This window comes from Rissa tridactyla, chromosome 17, assembly GCF_028500815.1.
Source record: "Rissa tridactyla isolate bRisTri1 chromosome 17, bRisTri1.patW.cur.20221130, whole genome shotgun sequence".
NCBI lineage: Eukaryota > Metazoa > Chordata > Aves > Charadriiformes > Laridae > Rissa > Rissa tridactyla.
The window spans coordinates 6911073-6925827 of record NC_071482.1 but is presented as its reverse complement, the minus strand read 5'-3'; the positions used below and the strand labels follow the sequence as shown (position 1 = coordinate 6925827).

The 14755-nt window shown below is 45.7% G+C and overlaps 1 protein-coding gene across 2 annotated transcripts in view; it reads left to right on the top strand.

Moving 5' to 3' along the window:
* The window catches only part of KCNJ5 (potassium inwardly rectifying channel subfamily J member 5), a 64235-nt gene that overhangs the window by 27441 nt on the left and 22039 nt on the right, over positions 1-14755 (top strand). The gene's annotated exons all lie outside the window — the stretch shown is intronic.

The window sequence follows — 14755 nt, the reverse complement described above, 5'->3', positions numbered from 1 at the left end:
GCCACCTGCCAGGGACAGGTGGAGGACATCCTGTAGGGAGGATCCTCTGAGTCTTAGAGGAGGTTGGTAGCAGGATTTATATGTTTAAAGAAGTTATTTAATGCTTGGGCAGAGACAGATCTGTTCATGCAGTTGAAGCCACCAGCAGCTTTGTGACTCAGTGACGCAAGAGTTTGCCCCAGAGTGTTCTGGAGACAAAAAGCACTGATAGAAGGAATTAAGCTCTGTTATTAGCCATCCCATTGTTTTATGAGCTCTGTCATTAATAATAAATTTGATAATACTCAAACAGCACTTTTCATCTCCAAAGCATGTTAATCCATCTGTTACACCTCTTAAGGTTCCTGTGAGGCAGGTACGCTGTTAGTGATACCAACACATAGAGGCTTTTATGGCACCAGGAATTGCCGATGGAATTGTTCCAGATACGTTTACCAGGAGCTAATAGATGTGCTATACTCTGAAACAATCTGGTTATTTTTATATTGTGCCTAGCACAAGCCAGAATCCTACCCTTTTTCGCCTGTTGGTAGTTCATGATGGCACAAATTAATTTTCTTGCATCACGCAACGTACTGCGGATTGTTTAACGTAATTTTTCAAAGCAGCATCTAGTTCTCCTGCAATGAAACTCAATGGGATTTTTTTCCACTGGCTTCAAAGAGCATAGTCGAGCCCTTAAAGGGATTTACTTCTGTTAAATATTATCCTCAAAACTGAGAAATTAAAAGCAAATGGGCTTTCTTCCTTTTTCCTCTAAGACACGTCAAAAGAATATTATAAAAAAGAATAGCTTTCCACAGCTTTCAGAAACTCCCCAAGTGAATTTCAATTGCAGGTTTTTAGGAAAGAGTGTAATTAACAACTTTATTCAGTCTGAAGCCAGAAAATTCTTTCTATATTTGGCACAAAAAAAGCCGAGCGGGAGGAGGGAAGTAAATGACCTAGATTTTCACAAGTGACAAATGACTCTGAGGTGCTCTGTCTGAGACCCCTTCTATGGCAGAGACTCCCACAAATCACACTGCAAAATGACTTGTCTTTATTGTCTTTCATGTTGGACATTCAAAATCACCCAAGGTACTCTTGGAAATCTAGACTCTTTTGTTCGTTCAACCGATTGTTTTATTCACCTAGGTTAACATTTCCAAAAATGCATCCATAACTGAGCAATTAAATCCCATTTTCAGAAGCGACGTCGGTATGCTGGCAGCTCTGCTAATTCACAGCGATCTCCCCTTTTCTGAGCTCGCTTTGTTGTTTTCCTGGAAATGTATGCTTTGAGAGCTCCCATAAAAAAATGGGGGAAACAAGGTGTGACTGAGCTACCATTTTCAGAATGTGCCTTGCTATATTTGCAATTTTTTCTTTTTTTTTTTTTCCAGTGTCTTGTTTTCCACAATAAAGTCAACATTTTCTATAAAAAGCAAGTCCTCTTTGAAAAGCCTTTTTGCCTAATAGCAGGTTTTCTGTATAAATGTTGATAATCTCTGTTTTGTCAAAGGAAGAAAGATTTAATGCCTTTATCTTTTGGAATGATTATTTATAGAAGAGGAGGTCTCCCCAAGATGTAATCAAAGATACATGTTTTAAGTATAGAAGGCAAGTCAGTACTGCCGGCGGTTGTTTATTCATTAACCTCGGTGTAGCTCGGCTGGCAGCCTCCCAGTACTTATTTACTTTGTGCTTACCGTGGGGAGGGATTTTAAAATCCATTGCAATTTTATTCTGAGTCCCAGGAGAGATGATTCTGTCCTTCCAGTTATGTCTCATTTTGCACGAGTAAAACGCTGAGGATGTCCTAGACAGCGGTGGGGCACCGAGTACAGCGGTAACAGGAGACTGAATATTCACTCGGATGTATGTACAGTTGTGATTCATTCCCAAAACTTTCTCCTCTGTGAACAAGCCACCTCAGAGCTGAGAGAGAAACAGGAGAACTGGGTTTTTGCTCCTCTTAGCTGGGAGTGTCCCCGACACCCTTCCTTAAATAAATAGCCACGCGTGCCAGCATGCTTGGAGAAAGTGTAAATCTCTAGGACAGCAAGTGTCTGACATGGAAGAACAGTGTAACAGATGAAGTTGATTATAGCCCTCATCCCTTCCAGCACCTTCAGGCATTGCTACTAATGAAAGTGAAAGGTTCCTCGTCACTTCAGCCTTCCTTGTTCTTAGACAGCAGGTAGCTGAAGCCCTTGGCCTTCTCTGTGAACTGTAATGACAAATTTAAATGCATAGGCTATTTAAATTCAAGAACAAAGCTGGCTGTAGTGCTGGCTTGGCGAGGCATGTGGAAATCCAGAAAGGCAGAGACCCGTGTTATTTAACTCCTTGGAGTCGTGGTCAGTGGTTGAACAGCCACAGAGACCTCGTATTATCTGCCCTCTTTGCAGAGCAGGTGGGCTTGGGAGAGGGGAAATCACTACTTGTGACTTCATAGCACAAGAGACAAACTTCGCTGCCCACCAAGAAGTTGCTTGGTGTCTCTTAGACCTGTTCACACACTCGCTTTTTCTGTGACTTTTCAGAAAGCACAGCGAATTCATGACAAGAATTTAGCACCAGCTTTAAGTTGACATGCTAGAACAGCACAGCTGCAATAAAGATTTCCTGAAACAGTGTGGCCTGGAATCCCCCCAGCCCCCTGGCAAGCCCTCAAGGTAGAACACCTCTGCTGGTAATGCCACGTGGGGAAATGGGGTTTATGAAACTCTGTTCATGGAGAATATTACGCCAGCTTCTCACTGGAAGGAGTAAAGCTCATTACTTGTATTTACGTGTAATTCAGCTGCTTGGCAGAGGAGGTGAGTGCCGGAGAAGTCCTTACTTCCCCTGAAAATGTAGGGCATGGGTGGACTGCAACAAAGGCACTTCTTTCCTTCCTGGTTGTAGTAACTCGGTGATTAGCGCAAGGCTGTTCCTCTGCTGGGGAGCGGACAGGACGCGGGGCGGCTGATCGGTGAGCGAAGCACCGCTGAGCACTCCCTCGCTGGGTAGAGCGTGTGTAACCACCCGTGCAGAATACAGCGAGGGAGGTTATGTCATGAGTCACTTCCCTTTTTCTAGTCACTGAATCCTCCTTAAAAAAGTTAAGCTAAGCATACAGAGTGAAAAATAAGAGTTGCATTGGTCAAAAGCACCATATTCTTATATTGGCAGCTGCGTCCTTGTCACCTCGCCACGTTGGCACTGAGCGTGTGATGCTACAAACCCAGTGATTGCTCTGAACAATGACGTGGGCGCCTGACTCGGGGGCGTCTGAAATCTTTTTTCCTACTTGAAGCTAGGAAATAAGAAGTTTAAAATGCTATACGTAGGGAAGTGTTTGAAGTCATTGAACAACCAGGTTAACGCCTGTTGAAGTTTTTTTTCTAGATCTTCATTTAGGTTTGTCAAGTAGCATCAGGCTTCTGCATTAGACATTAGAGCTCTCATCCCCCACTATATATGATGGTATTAAAAGTGGTAACTAGATGTAACTCAGTGACAACATTTATTGATTTGGTAGCAGAAGGAGCACAGATGGCTCAGGTACGCACTGTGCTCTAACAAGGTATTTTTGAGCTGCAATTGGTGAAATCCTGTGAAGCTTTGAAATGGGATTACACTTTGTTTCATTCTCTGTGTGTTTCCCCTCTCATTGTTTTCCAAATAAACATGCTTCTGTAAGCCCTAAAAAGGTATTTATGGAAGTGTAAGTTGTTCTCAAGGGCACGAGGTGTTTCTAAAATGCCGATCTCAATGCTGGTTGTCCCTACATCAACCTTTGAGAGCCCCTGAGGCTATCGGGCCCTGGTTTGCTGTGAGCACAGATGTGTCTAGCCAAAGGCTTTTTCTGGAGCACGTGATGTCCTGCTTGCTTGAGCAAACTGATAGCTTGATAAGGAGCGGGGTGGCACACACCACACAGCCAGGCACACCCGCGTGGGGACTGTCTCCTGCCTGCCAGCCAGCAGCTATCCCAACAGGAACAAGCAGATTAGCGTATTTCGTACTCACTTGCAGTCGTCTTTCTGGGGCTGTGTTAAATATCACCAGCAAAATTCAGTTTCTGAAGAATCGAATATGAACTTTAGTTCTAGAGAACAAGGTCAGGGTTCTGGAGAACCCAATATGATCTGTAGGTAAGTTTGTTGTCTGTGTCTCAGTTTTTCCAGCCTTCGTACTTTGCAGATGAAGAAAGGAAGAGTTCTATATAGACACAACACTGCATTATTCTTTGCACAGCAGCGACTATCCCTTGTATTGCCATTCTCTAAGGTCCCTTGACAATCCTTGACAAGTCAATCTTGCTGCTCCTCAAAAGCTCCCAAATATTACCATCCCTCAGGCATCCTCTGAGGCAGGACCTTCTGGATGGTGGTCGTGTTCCCCTTGGGATGTATCTCTAAGGTTACTTTTTCGGTCAACTGAAAATTGGCCATTTTAGCCTCCTCTTTCTTCCAGGTTTAGGAATTCATTCCATCCATTGTCTGTTTATCTGACAGCCCTCAGCTGTATTTTATAGACTGTTGGACTCAGGTTTTGTTTCTTTGATTATTATTACTGGTTTTATTTTGGACAATGTCCCAGTTGCCTAGCAATGTCAGTAGGTGCTTTGAAAAGAAATAGTAAAGCATAAGCTTTCTGCAAGGGGGAACATTATATTCATATTCTGCTTCACATTGAGCCTTTTTATCTGCAAGTCTCCATGGACTCTATCAGCACTAATAAATGAAATTCACCCTCTCTTTCGGAATGCAGGGGAGGGAGAGAAAGACACAGCAAACAGTCATCATCCTATTTTTCACAGATGATAGCCAAGGCAGAGAAAGGCAAGGCAAGGTGGAAAGCCTGGTTTGATATCCTGACCCACTGAAGTCAGGCACTGATCTCTCACGGGAGCCGTGAAGAAAGCTGAGAGCATAGTGCTTGAAAGAACGAGAGCTCTGTTGAATTCCCTTTGCAGCTAATGGGCTGGATGGAGCCCACGGTGTTAGGCAGAGTGAGGAAGTGAGCAAGTTGTGTGGAGTGATTGTTTATTTAGTTATTTCCCAAGAGTAGGAATATGGTCCCAGAGGCAACACAAACATAGGACAGGGTAGCGCAGCAATCAGCACATCCTCTTTACGTGTATTATGCGCTTTGTTCCGTTCTTTCACTGGGAAAAGGGTTATCGTTGATTGTTGTCTGAGTTTAGTTCACAGTCCTGTGGAGCCTTGTGAAATGTGGGCAATGCCTCTGGATCCAGGAGACGAGTTTGTACATCCAAGTGGCTGCAAGCGTGACTGAAGAGTACGTATGCCGTGGGGGCAGCGCTAATGGAACGACAGCCCCTGCAGTTCCTGCCCTCCCTCTGGTAAAGCCACAGCTGACCCTTCACCACTAGTAATAGCAGAGCTGGGTGGTAACTTTGTCCTGGTTTCTAAGGGCGGCAGAGTGGGCTGACAGTCTCACGTCGTACCCGTGAAAGTTGCCGTTGATTTTGTGTGCAGTTGCTGTTATCAAAAGAAAAAAAATATGAAGCATCCTGGGGTTTTCCCCCCCCCAGCAAAGAACTGCAGGTACTTTGGCTACATGCTCTCTTCACAGAAGTACATTCACTAGGCGATCGTGCAAAAACCCTGGGCCTTGCTTTTGAAGGTCAGGACATTAGAAATAGCCATGTAAAGAATGACTGTTTTACAGACGAGTGAACCCATCGAAACGAGTCACTCGGGAGGGCAGTAAGAACAGGCTTGGTAGCAGAGAGCTGTTCCTGGATGTGGTAATAGAAAGCAGCCTCAAGTATCAGCTGTAGCCTGCTAGTTTTGCGTGAGCGATGAAGATGGTCAGTGGCGTGTCTTCACGTATGTAAGACTTACTATGCAGGCTGGAAAAAACATGGTCTGTGAGCACAGCTCTGGCTGGACTCTTCCTGGTTAAGTTTTGGACAAGTTGCTCTGGGTGATACACAGCTTCCTTCAAGAGGCAGCTGGCTTTGAGCCTCTGCCTTAGCGCTGGAATAGGAAGCAGGAATTTAGCCAACTCTGAATAAGGTTGGCTCCTTCTCTCTCTTGACCTGATGATGCCATAATAGATTCAATGACTAGAGTAGGTAGCTGAAGACAGTCCTCTGTCCTTCCTCTCACAATGTGTCCATGTACTGAAGTCTCTTTGTGCTGAAGTTTCCCTTTTACGATGTGTTTTAGTCATGTCTAGTTCCACAGAGCCACGAGGTGCTTCCTGAAGAGGAGCTTGATTTATTCCCAGGTAGGCACCTTCATTTCTTGTAGCAAGATTTTCTGTAGGTCCCCATCACCCACACTGAGATGAACCTCAGTGATGCACGGCCTTTTCTGCAAATAGTAGATGTGCCAAAACATGCTTGTCCTGCACAGTAATTCATAGATACTTTTGAAAACTGTGAACTCATATATAGTCCTCATAGGTAGGGAAAGTGCTTAAAACTTGAATGTATCGTTTCCATAAAAGAGCTGTGGGGAAAGACCTTATTTCAGTAAAGCTCCTGCTTCGTGCTTAACCTTTTGTACGTCCTTGCAAATAGGATGCATAGTTAAATAACGTTTCAAAGAGATGCCTGACGTGAGGGTGAGCAGGAGAGTAAAAAGCCAGTGTGGCTGCCCACCACCCTCTACTGGCCTGTGCAGGGACTGCGGGAGGTCATGCTGGCTCTGAATGGCATGGGAAAAAGCTCTTAAAAAGATGAAAGAAAAGTTGGGGGAAAGGTTAAGCTTTCGGCAGAAGGCACTTCTGTTAGCATTTTCGTGCTATACCTACCTGAGGATCACAAAGCTCCATCTTCCTTTTTAAATTAGGTCCAGCGTTGTCAATAAAAAAAAATTAATCCACCTTTTCTCCTAGGCCAAAATCATTTTGCACAGCTAACTGGTGAACGCAGAGAGACTGCACTTTTTGTCCAGCTGTGATTGTTTTGCTGATTTTTTGGGGGATGGGGTGGACACAGAGGGGAGTGTGGTTCTGGGTTGAGACGAGGGTGATAGTAGCACTACATGTCCATTGGCTTTAGTAGTTTTATCTCAGATTTAACATCGTTCAGATGAGAACAACATCTGGTCTAGGCACACGGGGGAATTTTCTTGGCATTTGCTCAGAGTGCTGAATAAATCACCCAAAGCAATGATCGCAGCCTTTCTGGCAATTCAGTTTCAATAACTTTACTGCATGACAAGGTGTGTGCGAGCTGTCAGCACAAATGAATCCGTTCTCTGTGAATGGGACGGGACTGAACCTGCAGGTTCCAGTGGTGTCATTAGTGTGGAACACCACAGCCCAAGGCAATTTAAGTGCCAGGATGCCATAACCCAGTCAGCTTGGTAGAAAACGTTATGACATAGAAAAGCCTGGGGGACTGAAAGAAGCTTCACCAGAACAAAGACCATGTCCATATGGTGTCGTATTTCCTGGGAAAACTTATTTTTATGCTTTTCGACATGTCTACAATTCTGGTGTTATGCCTCATCTACACTGGCACATTCTGGGAAATCTAGTCAATAATTCCTTATGTCTGCTCTTACAACAGAGCGCCGCGTGACTTGGAGAGTCATCTGAGTTATTTCTATGCCTGTACTGCACCCTCAGAAAGTTTTATAACAGTCTGAGATTACACTGATCTCCTTAATCTTGGGCTCAGATATATCAAACACTGGGCGAATTTCATGACTAACAGAAAAGTAAAGTCAACTTCATCCATTTGGGCGAAGCCTCTTTTCTTGTACAGTTTTAGCACTAGGCAGATGTGGAATTTTGGGTTGGTGCATCCAAGTGGGGATGGAACGAGCCCCAGGTAAATCCAACCAGAAAGGAAAGTTTCGCTGAATGACTGCGGGGTAAGTCCAACAGTTTTTCCTGCAACTTTAGTTTTGCTGCACAAATTACAGCATGTAAGGGAGCACTCTGGTGAGCACGGTAGTGTAATTGAATTCAGCATGCTTCCCGAGAAGTTTGGCTCCGAATATCCCAGAGGACCCAGTTTGTCCCTCAGCAGCGCAGGCTCTTTCTTCAGGCTGCCTGAAGGGTCCTCCTCGCTCATCAGCATCATGGCTTCATGCAGCAGCTCACAGCAAAACTCATCTATTCGTTCTTCAGGGGGATGGGAAACACTTTAAGGAAGGTCTCCAAATTTCAGGCTTCCCCAAAAGTAATTCTGCGGTTTGAGTTCCAGGCGCAACAGTGCGCTTACAGACCGACAGGACGGAACAGCAGGCATCCGCATTGCCCGTTCTTCTGGGGGATTCGCTTCCCATAATCTGCAGCATCACCTGCCTTAGGCACACCGGTGTGCTGCCTACGCGTGTCCCACCGCACACCAGTCCACTGCTTGAGGGCAAGGAGCTGCTGCGGCAGCAGAAGGCTGCGGGCTGAGAGGTGTGTATTCTCAGAGACGGCTGCAAAGCCTTGCTGTCACAGAAGCGGTGCACGAGGGCATGTTAGCCCCACAGCTAACGCTTCATCATCTCTGTTTTACGTGAATTTGCAGCGATAACGAGCGGTGGGGAACCTACCCCACCTCCTCGCAGAGCAGGGAATACGGGGGAGGCAGGAACGGAGGGACCCGAGTCACAGAGTTTTGGTACATTGTGTCCTTCGTGCTCTAGCCAGTCACTGCCTAGTTTTATATTTATGAACGTGTATCGGGGGATTGCTTGATAGGTCTTTAATTTCCTTTGGTTTTTCTCTGAACAGGCCTCTCCAGGGACAGTAAGAATATTTTCAGTGTTACTGAATGTCATCTCTGTGCAAATTGAACGGAGGAAAAATATTCTGATAATAACCGTGAAATACATGGGGGGTGGTAGGCTTTCTAGCTGCTGGGGTTTTTTTATTATTTTTTTTCCCCTCTGATGAGAGGTTTCAAGGTCAGCTGGCTCCATAGATACAAATATGCCAAGAACAAAATGTACAGATGCGCCAGGAGTCAGGGACGCAGACATGCTGGCACTGTAAACAGACCTGGATCGTGTCCAGTGTCGTCAGGCAGCGAGCATACAGGAGTCTTCATAAAAATGCGCTTTATTACAGCGATGTCGAGATTTATCTTTTCTCTCCGTTGCATCATTAAACATGAGTTATTCGCGTTTTGGTGGAAAAGCCTAGATTCAGCACAATCTCAACGCTTTATTTGGAGGATGGGGAAAGGTTTTATTCATGTACTGCAGAATCCTATAGCAATATCTGAGCGCGTAATACAGAGTGTGGTTCCTTGAATAAGTGGCTGGAGTAGAAGCCAGACGACTTGGTTCTTTTCCTGATTCTGCGTCTGATTTATTGTGTAAACACAGAAAAATCTTTTACTGTAGCTGTTGTGAGTTCCCTCTCCTTTCCCTCCTAGATCTGTTTCCTTTTGTCAGTTTTTTGCTTGAACTAAATATCAACCAGTCAGGCAAAAGCTGGAAATATCTTCATCTCGCAGTCTTCGGCAGACTTAAAATATTAATGCATTTTATAGTGTACTTATTTTTCGTAACTGCCAGTTGTTGCTACCAAGGCAGGGAATTCCTTATAAATATTGAATGCTGCTGCAAGGTCTGGAAAAAAAAAATTCTAGAAATGGTTCTCTTAAGCTCCCAAATGACTGAAAAACTGCTGAAAATCTTCCTAATGTTAGCAAATGATGTGGAAATCCAAGAGCTCAGAAGTGACCTAACTGTTACTGGGATTTTGCAATAAACAGTCAAAGTTCTTGAATTTCACCAGTCCGTGCAGATTACTGAGTGGACACAGACACTTTGGGGGAGGAAGGAACAATTGGCTCTGTTCTTAAAGACTCCCTAGAAGTTGCTGTAAGATCCATCTCAGGAATTGGCTTGAAGGTCTGTCGCACGTAAAAGAATAAAACTTAATTGCAGAGGAGATCCACTGCCCAATTTAAGTGCTGGAATTTGGACAAAGCAAACAATTTCCCTGGTAGAAGGGGAAGGAGCCTGTGGGCCGGGTCTGCTGTAGTCGCGTAGGGTCAGCAGCCACGAGGCTGCTCTGTTACGGCAGCAGGAATTCACGGCTTGGTTCTTTTATGGACCCTCCCACTACCCTTCTAGCGCAAGGTATGGTTTAGTCTTTTACTAAATCTCAGCGCCACGTATGTTGTGAATTTAAAAGGGGGTTTGAAGATTTTTCACCTTTAGATCTCTAGCTTGAACCTTGCCCAGGTTAACCACGACCGAAGATTTAAATCCCTGGTGCCATCGGTCAGGTCCTAAGGGACAAGGCTCTGAGCTCCACCACAGCCGACGCGAATTGAAATAGAGAGGCCAAGGGTTAATTGCCTGGGTATTAACCAGCTAATCTGTCTATCATGGTGGCGCTGGTCACCCTCTCTAACAGACCCCTCCTGGCTCCAGAGCTGCCCTGTCCCGTCACCTGGGCGCAGGCGGGGTACACTGAGAGGGCAGCGCTGGGGAAGGGCTGTCCCCACAGTACCCGCGTGTGGCTGAATAGAGGCCTTTTGTCCCCAGGGCTGCTAGTCTGCTGCCAGGCACACACACACGAGATTAAACAGTAATAAAAAGACTTCATTAGAGACAGTGGGGGTCACATTTTCTGCAGCCAGAGTAGTGCTGAAAAGAATCCTGAAGTGAACTCGGAGCAATGACGTGCGAGACCTGCTATAACAAATGCTGAGTTGCTTTTAAGTCCTAAAAGTGGATTGCAAATAGTATTAAAATATGCCAGTTAAATACACTAGACACGCTGACGTGCATTGCCTAAAATCTGTCTTCGGGCTATTATTTTTGCCCTGTAGATTGTGCTTTCTGCTAAGTAACCAGGGAATATGCTGGAAGTGACTGGTTTGCGCTGCTGTGTGATGTGCAGTGGGTCGTTGTTTCACAGAGGGCGACAACCCAGGACTTCAAGTGCGTGCGCTGGGCTGTGGTTGGGCTTCTGCTGGTGCCCAAAGGCAAAATTTAGTCTATTACACTCTCATGCAAAGATGTTTGTGGAATCCTTTGGAACCGACTAAATACCCTGGTATGTTCCTCATAGTTAAATGAAGGAGTTGCTGGCTTTACCTCTTGTCTGTCTCTTACTGTTGCTGGGAAAAAGCCAAGCTGGAGGTGAGATCCGTTTTCAGTGAAGGGGCTACTCGGTGGCTAAGTTTGAGAAATAGACTGTACCTTCTGCTAACATCCTGTACGCGCCTTCCCTGTACGTTTTTAGGAGGGAAGTTAATGCAATGAGATTCCCACCTGGAAGAACCGAGGCATTTGCTTTTGTCAGAAATCTTTTTGAATTCTCATTGCCTAGCAAGGGAACTGTTTTCATAAATCGGCCGTTATTAGCAGCGTGCTGTGACTACTGCATTTTTGTTGCTGTTTCTGAGCTCGCAACCAGGCGCTCTGGGACCTGGGGTGGCGTTTTATTCACAGAAGAGATGTCCCATGTGTGTGGGTTCACACGAACTGGAGCAGTGCCTTTCGCCAGCGTTTTCTAGCCCAGCAGCTACCACGGGCCACAGTGGGAACTTCAGTCTCTGGGTGCTCTTCAGCATCAGATTCTGCTGCTGCACCTGCAAAGCAAGGGCTTAATTAGCGTTCATTACAACAGCAGCTCACTAAGAACTGAACTAACACACTTGCGGGCAATCCAGAAGTTAAAAGATAGCCAGGAGGTGGGATGTGTGTTGGCTGGCACAAATCAGCGCTAGGCAATAGCCCATATAGCTGTGGGAAGAGCCACCTCTTTCCCTGGGTTAGCATTAGCTCCTCATTAGCGTATCAAAGGCAACGTGAGCAGACTCCTCCACGCACGCTTCACAGAGGCTGGGGAGTTTGGGTTTATTGCGGAAACTTTTCCTTCCCCTTGTCTGCCTCTGTTCCTGCTTCCCGACTTTCATTTTGAGCTTGGGGTTTGAATCAGCCCCAGAACACAAAAGGAAGGGGAGACGGAGTGGGTGACTGTCACATCGAGAAACCTGAAAACTCAGCTCCTGTTCAGTCGAGTGCACCAGGGAAGAGTGGAGGTGGATGAGCTCTTACAACTCTGCTTTCTTCTGGTGGGATGGTAGGTTAGTGGTTGACAAACGGGAAGAGACATCCCTCGTTCCGGAGATCAAATTGCACAACAAATTAAAATGCTCCCTGAAGGCACTGTTGCTCCCTCTCCTCTCAATGCATGCAAAGCTGAAATCACCCTCTACCGCTCTCAGAGCAAGCTACGGATTCTGTCACTGGTGCTCAGATTGAAGACTGTCCCTTTGGGTAATAAATGTCATGAGCCAGTCTGTGCTCATTGCGGGGGCGGCTCATTCATGTGCAGTGAAACCTCAGGGAAACAGAGGTTACTCCCCATTTGGCTCATGACAGCTCAAAAATTGCACTGCCCTGCTGCATTTTATAGGAACCAGCAAAAATCCAAACTGTTTGTTTTATGAAAGCTTTTTAGACGCGTAATATCCTCAGAGAGCTATTTAGTTATACCAAAATGAGATTAAAGTTTCTTCTTCCACATCTTGTTGTTCCATTTGCAAATCGAGGAGCTAAGCATTCCACAGTTGCTGTAATTCCATCCCTGCAAATAGCCCTGTACGTCCTTTGAATGGTGAAGCCCAGCTGTTAGAGCTTGTGAGCACCCCCAGGAAAATCAAGATGTTGCACGGAAGTGAAATTTGTATCTACACACTCCTACACTTAAATCATTCATCCTGTTCTAACATAAGGGTCTCGTTTAGATGCCTTCTGATACGACCTCTCTCTCTGCATCAGTTGGAAGGGAAATAGCATGGCTGTTTAGACTTGGACTAGTGCATCCTAAATGGCATTACCTAAGGTGAATCCCATCCCAAACACCGACAGAACTTTTGTTATTATTGACTCAGAGAAAGAATCCTTCTGCACGTCCTTGCTGCTAGCCAGTGAGTATACCCAAACTACCATTTTGTGTTAAATCTGCTGCTGCAGCAAGCTGGTGCCTGGAGTTCTTTAACATATTTCAAACTTGTGAGGCCATTGACAGCTTTTGAGCCGCCTTAGCGAGGGCACGTTGATGTCACTGGCTCACCAAAGTGTAGTTTCCAGCTGAAAAGCTGCTTTTAGGTCTGGCTTGTCTTTAATCAGTACAAATTGGAAGATGTCTGTTGAAATAATACATGAAACAATGCACTAGTTTACAGGGTAGGAATGAGGAAACAAAAGTCTACCAAGATGCATGCGCTCACATGGACCCATGCCAAAGGTACTACCTCTCTGGAGATTAAATAAATGGCTCCTAAAAGGCCTTTAATGTTGATTGAAGTGTGTACCTCTCCAATGCCCTCTTTTCTGTGGCCTTTGCTGTGCTTTGTACTGGTGGCTCGGGTCCTGCGACAGCCGCCGCAGCACACCAGCGCGCTCACCACTCACGGGGTGTTTATGGGCAGCTGGGGGCTGCCACCCCTGGCTCTCCTCTGAGCTGACATCTGCCCAGAGGTGTGAGCACAACACTGCGCAATCCTATCAGGAACTGGCAGAGCCGTGGCAGAGGGAGAAGGGCATCAAAATTATATACCTGCTCGTGAACTGACAAATCTCATTAGGGGAGGGGTCTCTTTTTTTCCCAGCTGAATAATACATGTGGGGTGTTGGAGAAACAGGGCTTTCTGAGCCCCAAACATTAGCGGGTGCTGTGAAAACCCCGACTCTGCTTTAAACCCTCACTGTGACCCATTTTTGTCCCCGTTTTAGGGAAAGCGGTGGAAGGAGGTGGTGCCAGCAGATGGCAGTGCCTGTTAGCAGAGCTTCACTCATAGCGGGAGAAACAGGAGTCTGCTCAAAATGTTTTCATTTACATAGGATCATAGAATTGCCTGGGTTGGAAGGGACCTTTCAGATCATCGAGTCCAACCATCAACCTAACTCTGACAAGAACCATTACTGAACCATATCTCTAAGCACCACGTCTACCTGTCTTTTAAGAGCCTCCAGGGATGGTGCCTCAACCCCTTCCCTGGGCAGCCTGTTCCAATGCTTAATAACCCTCTCAGTGTGAAAACGTGGCCTAATATCTAGCCTAAACCTCCTGTGGTGCACAGTGCTGTTTCTCCCATGGGATCTCAAGGTGGTTCACCCAATGGTGTCGCTCAAGGTGGGCAAAAAATGACCATTCCGTGAGCCCCCCTCCTCTGCGCGGTGGGGAGACCCACTTCTGCCCCCTTCCAGGCTGGGTTCATGCTTGAGATGCACGGGATGAGGGAGGTGGGAAGGAAGGCTTCTTCGGACGTTGACCATGTCACCCTAGCTTTGCAGACCTGCAGAGGCTCTGCTCCTCCAGGGCTGCTGGCTGGACAGCTTTTCCTAGCACAAAAATTCATTCTAAATCTTATTAAAAGAGATTAAAGGAAAGAAGAAGCGGAGCTGATGCCTTTATGAAGGTGACACTGTCCTTATGCTGGTGAAGCAGCATCCAGGGACTTAACCTGCTCTGGAAGCCAACATTTGGATTTTAGGGGAGACTGATTCTCATGCTCTATGAATTACTGTTTAGTACTTTTTAAGTAAGTTTGAATGCTTATTAAAAAAACCCCAAACTGTTAATGTACTCCCCAAATAGCACTTTTATAAGCGTATTTCATGTATCATAGACGTACTCCTAAAAGGTAAAATAAATATTGCTGAAAAGAGCGTTCCTAACAGTTATGAGCAGGCAGAAGATCTAACGTAATTTCATAGGATTTAATCAATAGTTTATTACCATGCTTTTTACTTTCATTGGAAATAGTTTCACTGCTGATTTGAATTTAGGTCTCTGTGCTGTTTGCAACCGAGATGGGGGAGCACCGTCC